This window comes from Bombus impatiens, unplaced genomic scaffold (assembly GCF_000188095.3).
Source record: "Bombus impatiens unplaced genomic scaffold, BIMP_2.2 scf_0478, whole genome shotgun sequence".
Classification (NCBI taxonomy): domain Eukaryota; kingdom Metazoa; phylum Arthropoda; class Insecta; order Hymenoptera; family Apidae; genus Bombus; species Bombus impatiens.
In genome coordinates, this window is record NT_176897.1 from 1,332,790 (window position 1) to 1,340,002 (window position 7,213).

Below are 7,213 nucleotides of genomic sequence, written 5' to 3' on the forward strand. Positions count from 1 at the left end.
CGAGCCCCCGCCTGCTACACGGTGCTAACTTTTCAATCTCGGTCGAATAATCCGTCGGAAAGCCCTGCGGTTACCTCGGCAACGATCTGGCCTCTCATTGGCCCGTCGGTATTCTACCGACTCTCTCTCCCCTCTTCTCTTCACCCTTCTCTCTATCTTCTTCCAGGCTACCCTGCTGTTATCCATCTTTCGTTCCATCACCCTCTTCTAGCGATGGGACTAATTCCATTAGCGTTCGCAACCTCGTTGTCACCACCGATAGTGTCACCACCTTCGGTGTAGCGCACCGTTCTTTTTCGCGTAACCTCGTCCAACGAGAATTAGGATAAACAATTGCTCTCACGTTATAAAAATATACCACCTGGATCGTCTGAATCTCCAGGAAATACGATCGTCGCAAACGCTTTAAATTTCTCCGAAATCGAACGCGATTCTACGCCAAGGTACTGCAAACACCACCAACGTGCAAATACTATTCGCAAAGTCCATGTTACTCGCGAGAACGTCGCATCCATCGCTATCCCTTTCTCCCTTGATCTATTTCGCTTCAACTTGCTTCGCCTATCTCTTTTCAGCATCTGGTATTTTACCTATCTTCTCCTGCCTGGGCGCTTCGTCTCTGTTCGCCATGTTAGCATCCATTCGTCTCCGTTGGAGCTTCCTCTCTCGGCTTCTCACGGCGTTTCGCTGACTCTCTCCGCAAACTGCAAAGCCACCCCCTCCGTTGGTACATACCTAACCTTTAGTCACTGGTTCTCCTTGCTCCTACCGACCGGCACTCCCCGGCGCACTTAGCCCCGTGGTTAACTTCAATGAGCGGATAACAAGCCACCCCTCGACTTTGCCCTGTAATATTCGCTCGTATAAATGGACCCGCGGCTTTGTCAAATCAACTGTCGTTTGTAAACAAGCAACCCTCTCACGGCATCGATGCTTGCCGCGCGAATCTACACCGTCTTCGTGGTATCTTCGCGACGCCCTCCCGACGCACTCCCGACGCGACTTTAGTGCCCATTGCCTAGCGCCGTTTCTCCTTTGAAACCGTTTCCTAAAGATCCGAGATTCGACCTAGGAGAGTCGCCTAGCCGCTATGGTAGTTCTCTCCTCCCGTTCTTTTCTCCTTTTCGATTTCACTCGTTTCGAGATCGCCGCCGAAACTAGGTGCTATGAATCGAACGAACGATGGGAATTATCGTTCCCTAATACGTTTGAACGCGATCCGAGCACGAAGGAAGCTACGATTATCGAACGATTCCAGCTATTTCCCTATCTTTTGATACGCGAAATTAACGAACGATTCGAGGACCTGCACGAAAATTCACGGATTATTAATTTAAAGAGAAGAATTTTCTTCGTTTAATACGACGTGACGACGAATTATTCGTATTCGTTGCCGGTCTCGCGAGAGCATTCTCGTTTAATTCCTTAACGAGAACGCGGACGGTTTCGCTGGAATCTCGTTACAACGAGAGAAACGGGGGATGTTCTGCCGGCAACGAGGGACGTTCTGCGTCGTCTCGCCGAGTCCCGAGCATTACCGTAACGTAAACGAGCCAATCAGCTGTCTTTGTGCCGGCAATCATCCTTTGATTACACGGCACTTAGCTCGAAAACAGGGTCGCGATTCTATCGGACGATCATTTTCGTCTTTGACAAAATAGCAGGGGCTTTGGATAAATCGCGTAAAAGCAACTATCCTTGAAATAACTCGTGCACGAGCTTAACTTGGCAACTAGAAACGAAGTAAGCTCGTTAAAAAGCGTTACGAAGGTTAACTCGTCTTATTCTTTACGCGTCCTTGAATCTATGCAAACGCGAAGGAACAGCGAGCGTTAGGAAAAAGTTCTCGCTGAAATAATAATCGTTGCCGTAGGCTGGAAAAAAAAGAGGATTTTTGTGCTCGGTGGAATCGCGGCGTTCGCCATGGAAACACACGCGTCGAAACTCGAAAGTGGCCATGGGGTAAGAGTGCCTTGTACGAGGCACTGAAGAGTCCGCAGTTATAGGAGGCGAACAAACAGGGCCGCCTTTCAATCGTAATTGGAACCGCGGGAGCCTGACCAACGTCCGTGTTCAAGCACTCTTTTTCCCATAACCATCATTCTTCGAGAGTGTCTCCTGCTCTGCGCGAAAGAAGAAACACAATAGGCTGTATACCCAGCTACGGAATTCTGCCGAATTTTCCCCCGTATACTTCGACAAACTTTCCAATTGTTTCTACTTAGCGAATCGACATACGACGTTTCTTCGTCAACTTCTCAAATTACCGACCTCCAAACTACTTCGCAAAGGATACAAATTCTACGAGACTAATTAAGCAAACTACAATATGTAGGAGTACTCGTTTGAAGCAACGATTATACCTTGCTGAGAAAATATGTGGTATTTTGTGTTCGCGTTCGCGTTTAATGTAACAGAAAGGCGGGTAAATCGCCGAGCTTCTGATTCTTCTTTTTGTCTCTGAAATAACGCGCCTCGGTGTCTTGGAAACGTTGCGGAGCGTTGTTAGCGAAAGACGTATAGAAACGATGAGAAGCGGCTGAAAAGGAGGGTACAAATAAATGCTGATACATTCGAGGAGAAACGAGAACGTATACACCGAGCCCTTTTACTGTCTTTAATCCATGGTCTCGTAGAAATGGACCAAGCAAATACACCCTACCGTCTTTCATCTTCCCTTTTATTCGCGTACATTTTTTCTCGAGAGGAAAACACCACGAGAATCAGTCTTTATACCATTGGTCGAGCAGCTTAAGAATCGACCGTTCTTGCGATTTAAAAAAGATGCTCGAGCAGGAAAAAAGAAAGATATAGACGGTAAAACACGCCGGAAGCAAGGCAGATCCGATACGTGGAAAGCATCGAAGCATCGAAGCATCGAAACATCGAAACATCGAAACATCGAAGCATCGAGAATTGTTAGTCGCTATAAACAGAGTCGTTCGTTTCGATCACACCCTTTTCTTTCTGAATGGAAAACGAGCTGGCTTCCCTCTCGTTTTTCGCGAATACGGCACTGGACGATGCTGCTCCGCGCGCAGAATATTCAGATCGACAGTTATATTCACACGCGTGGTCGCACCTCAATGGATTTTGCTTTTCCCGCGATTGTTAACGATTTCGAAGCCCTCGCGGCATCGTGGTTTTGATCCGCCAACCCCTTCTACCCCTCCCATCCTGGACTCGCGACTCGCTCTTCGGCTCTCACTGTTCTAAATCGCTTCACCGTGATCCCCTTCACTGTTTTTTTTATCCGTATTTACCAATTCGTCTCGACTCGATCGCGACTATCTATTATTGATAATCATTCGGACTCGGTAACTTTCGCCGGATAAAACTGCGCTTCGTCTCGCTCGCGCCAACTTGATTCACACTCGCGCACCTTCCACGGCAACGAAACCTTTTCTCGAATAATTACGACGCTTTGTTCTGCCCGGCGCATCCGATATTGTGTGAAAAGTAATCGACGCGCGAATTTTACTAGATAAGTAGGCTCTCGTAGGAAGACACAAGAAACTTTTTATTAAATACTATCGGGAAATAAAAAAAGATGAAAGAAATTACATATTATCGTATTGTAACGGTAAAACTTTATTCTTACGATAGATTCTGATGTCGCGGAAACATGATCGAAGCAACACGTTGGTATCAAAAATTATCGAATCGTAAGTGCGCCACTAGGTAACGCGGACCCTTAAGTCCCAATAAATGTTTCTCGTAAGTAGTCGTTTCATTGGCTTCGATATTATGTACGAATTCGTTAAGAGAACAAACAAAGATAATTAAATACAATTCAATAATTGATTAAAAAAAAGGTATACATCGTAAAGGTACACTCGTCAATGTGCAGATGAATGCGAGTAAAATAAGTAAAACGTAATGTAATTTTCTTCCGTCGAGGAGAATGGAATATTTAAGAAATTTTCTTAATTCATAATTTTACTTCTTTCTTGCATTTAGATCCCTCGCATATTTTCTCACATTCTGCGTTCCGTTATTTACTCGTAGTTACCGTATATGACGGCTCGTTCATAAAAGTCGTAGCACAGTAGTGTCTGGTATAAGTTGCTCTTTTATTATCGTCGCTATTAAATTTCTGTATTGCATATGGATGCATACATACATATACATTTATCTAAAAACTGTTATTTTCCTGTTTGTAATACAATACCGCTCAATGGTATTTTATGTAACAAGTACCTTTAGTCTCATTAATGATCTAATTTTTTCAATCCATCTCTATCTTTTTTGCTTTTATTGTCACAGTACCAATCCTCGCGAACCACCGCTGCTAATGTACATATCACGAGCTTAAATACGTGTATCAAACCCACACGATATTAACGATTATTATCGTACGCTCGTCGGATTTACACTTTAATACCAAGATACACGTAAGTCGCCATACACGCTAGGTTATATTTAGTCTTAAATCACACATAGATCGCCAAAAGTATTTGATTCAGCATCGTAGCAATAATAACGTAGGACCTTTCCTTTTTCTAACTCGTACCATACTAAAGACTAACTATGTAATTCCCGTGCTGTATCGCACAATACAGTACTTCAGTGCTGGAGCATTTTGTCTAGCGTACAAGGTTTTTGTTTGTTAACTTTTGTTCGTTATGTTTATTGTAACTCCTTGCAAATAGCATTATGTCTTTTTTTTCTTGACAGGATAAACGTTCGTTTTCGAAAGAAGAAGATATACCGCAATTAGAACGATTCGGTACGATATATGCGACGATACATTCGATCGGGAGGATCGAAGATGACGCGCAAAATCTTTTACAATTTCTATCTAACAATTTCTAACTTTTATACAAATAGGCGATGATTCACTTTTTACCAATAAATCTGTATATTTTTTATACCGCTGTATACACGTTACGGTACGTATTACGAGATTAAACGAATCAAAGCGTATTATTTGCATAGCTATTACGTAGGTCGTTCATTAGGTAATCTCGATACGCAGCGGGAAGCGTAATTGAACGTGTTTCTATCTCTGATCTGTGATCGTTCCCCCACAAGATCGGAAAGACAAATTCACCCCGAATCGAATCCTATTTGTCCAACGCGGCCAGAGGTGGCTGCATCCAGATGAAATTTCGCGTCCCAAAGGGGAACAAATATTGCAAATTACCGATAACAATCAGCCGACAAGGGGCGGTGATTTCGAGGTAATTCAAATCAAACCCTCCGCTCTAATTTCCATTGATTTATTTCCGTTGTCTAAATCGCGACAGATGCGATCAACCGTGCTACTCTCTTGGCGCAAGAAATTACTCGGTTAAAATTTATACAGTGCCCTCGTTAATCACACACACGCGAACACACGCGTACATATAATCGACGACACAGTTTCAGATTCGATAATTAACACCTCTGAAGCGAGATATCGGAGGAAACAGGGACGATTGTTATTCCAATTCGATCGGAGGAAGCTCGGTGTCGCTTTAAAAATCGTCCGGCGAAGAGCCGCTAGTCACCAAAATTATCACGAGCATCTTTGTTTTCGCAGCTCAACGCCACTCGATTTATCCCGCCTTCATGCATTTATTCCGGCGTTTCCGCGATTCCGAGGTCCTTTTTCAGCGAGCAGCACGAAGAAGACGGCCAGCCGCTTTGCTGCCCCTTGAATTAATTCCCTGCATACGTTAATCTTAATGAATTCACAAACGCGCCCCATCGTGTCCGACTCTAGGGGCACATCGGCGAGGGTTCCGCTTACAGGTGCCAGCACGCAAACTCGAGGCCACGAGGCGAGCCATTAAAATACCAGCCTGTATACACGCCGACTCTCCTTCTTTCTGCACGTCGCATTTATGCGACGCCACGCGACGTCGCGTTGCCGAAAATTGCACGACCGCCTCCCCCCCGTTCTTCTTACGTTTCGTCACCGGTCGATAGACTAAATATTTATTTATATACTCGTTATAACGAGACCCTTTCGGACGATATTCGAAAGAAAGATGACTTTAAACAAGATATCGCGATAGTTGTTGCGATTGAAAAGCACTGTGACTTATTAAAATTTATTTTTAACGGAATTACAAAGACGCGAAAGTGCATAGGAAAAGAGAGATCGAGGAGAGACGATGGAGGAGAGATTCGGGGAATTCGTTAATTAAGCAATGCGAAAGGAATAGAAGGTTGGCGTGCTATTTGCGGATGTAAAAGGGCTGGCCGTGTACATAGGTGCGGCGCACCGCGTGTTTTTATTCTAGATCGACGAGAATTCAGCGTGGATGATTTTGCAGGACGCGAAATATTTAGGTATAGAAAGCAGTAGATGCGGGACCATAGAGTCGCAGGAATACCACAGGAAGATAAGTAGCGACGCGGTGAATAGACTAACGGGGCGCTGCAAAAGCCGAGAACGAAGAAAAGGGAGTGAAAGGGGATAGGCGGTGTCGAGGATTGGTGGTTTTATGCATCATGCATATTTACGCTCACATACTAGCTGTAGAAGATGACGAAGCGGGCCGGCGAGGGTTCGGCAAATTGCGAGCACCGTATTTATGCAAATGCCTGCGCATTCGCGTTGCACCTTGCGCCACCTTCTTTACCGATCTTTCGCCCAGCAAATTGACTTCGTTAGAATCTGCACCGAATCTTGCTCGAATTCTATACGTTATCGGAAGAAAAAAGGAGCCACAAAGGGAGAAGGAAGAGGGAAGGATAAAGTCAACGAAGAAACGGAGAAACCACAAAACTCGGATAGACAGAAATATCGCGTAGAAAAATGGAAAATCGCGTTGCCAGATTTGTTTGGAATTTTCGTTTTTTGCGGGCGGTGTTGACTCGCGGCGCGGAAAAGCCAGAGCCGGAAAAGGGAAAAGGGAGCGCAGAGAGAAGGCGAGAAAACGCGACCGTTAAGCCGCCCCCGGGGAGAACAATCACGATATCGCGGCGAGCGACGCGTTCTCTATACCAGGAGAAACGTTTCACATCCAATTTGTTCCTCTCGTTTCGCGGTAATCGCTCGCCAATGACTTTCTGCCCCTCGTTCCCTCCTTTTCGGAGTTCGATGCTCGTCAGGCCGTACGCTTTTCACGAAGCGTGCACCGAGATCCTGCCACCCACGAAGCCGTTCGGTTCTCGTTGCACCTCGTCCGTGTGTTTCGTAAGGGTTGTCGCTGGAGCCAACCCCCTTTGCGCAAGCCGCTTTTCATCGACCAATCGACGTCGAGCCGTCGCGACTTCCACC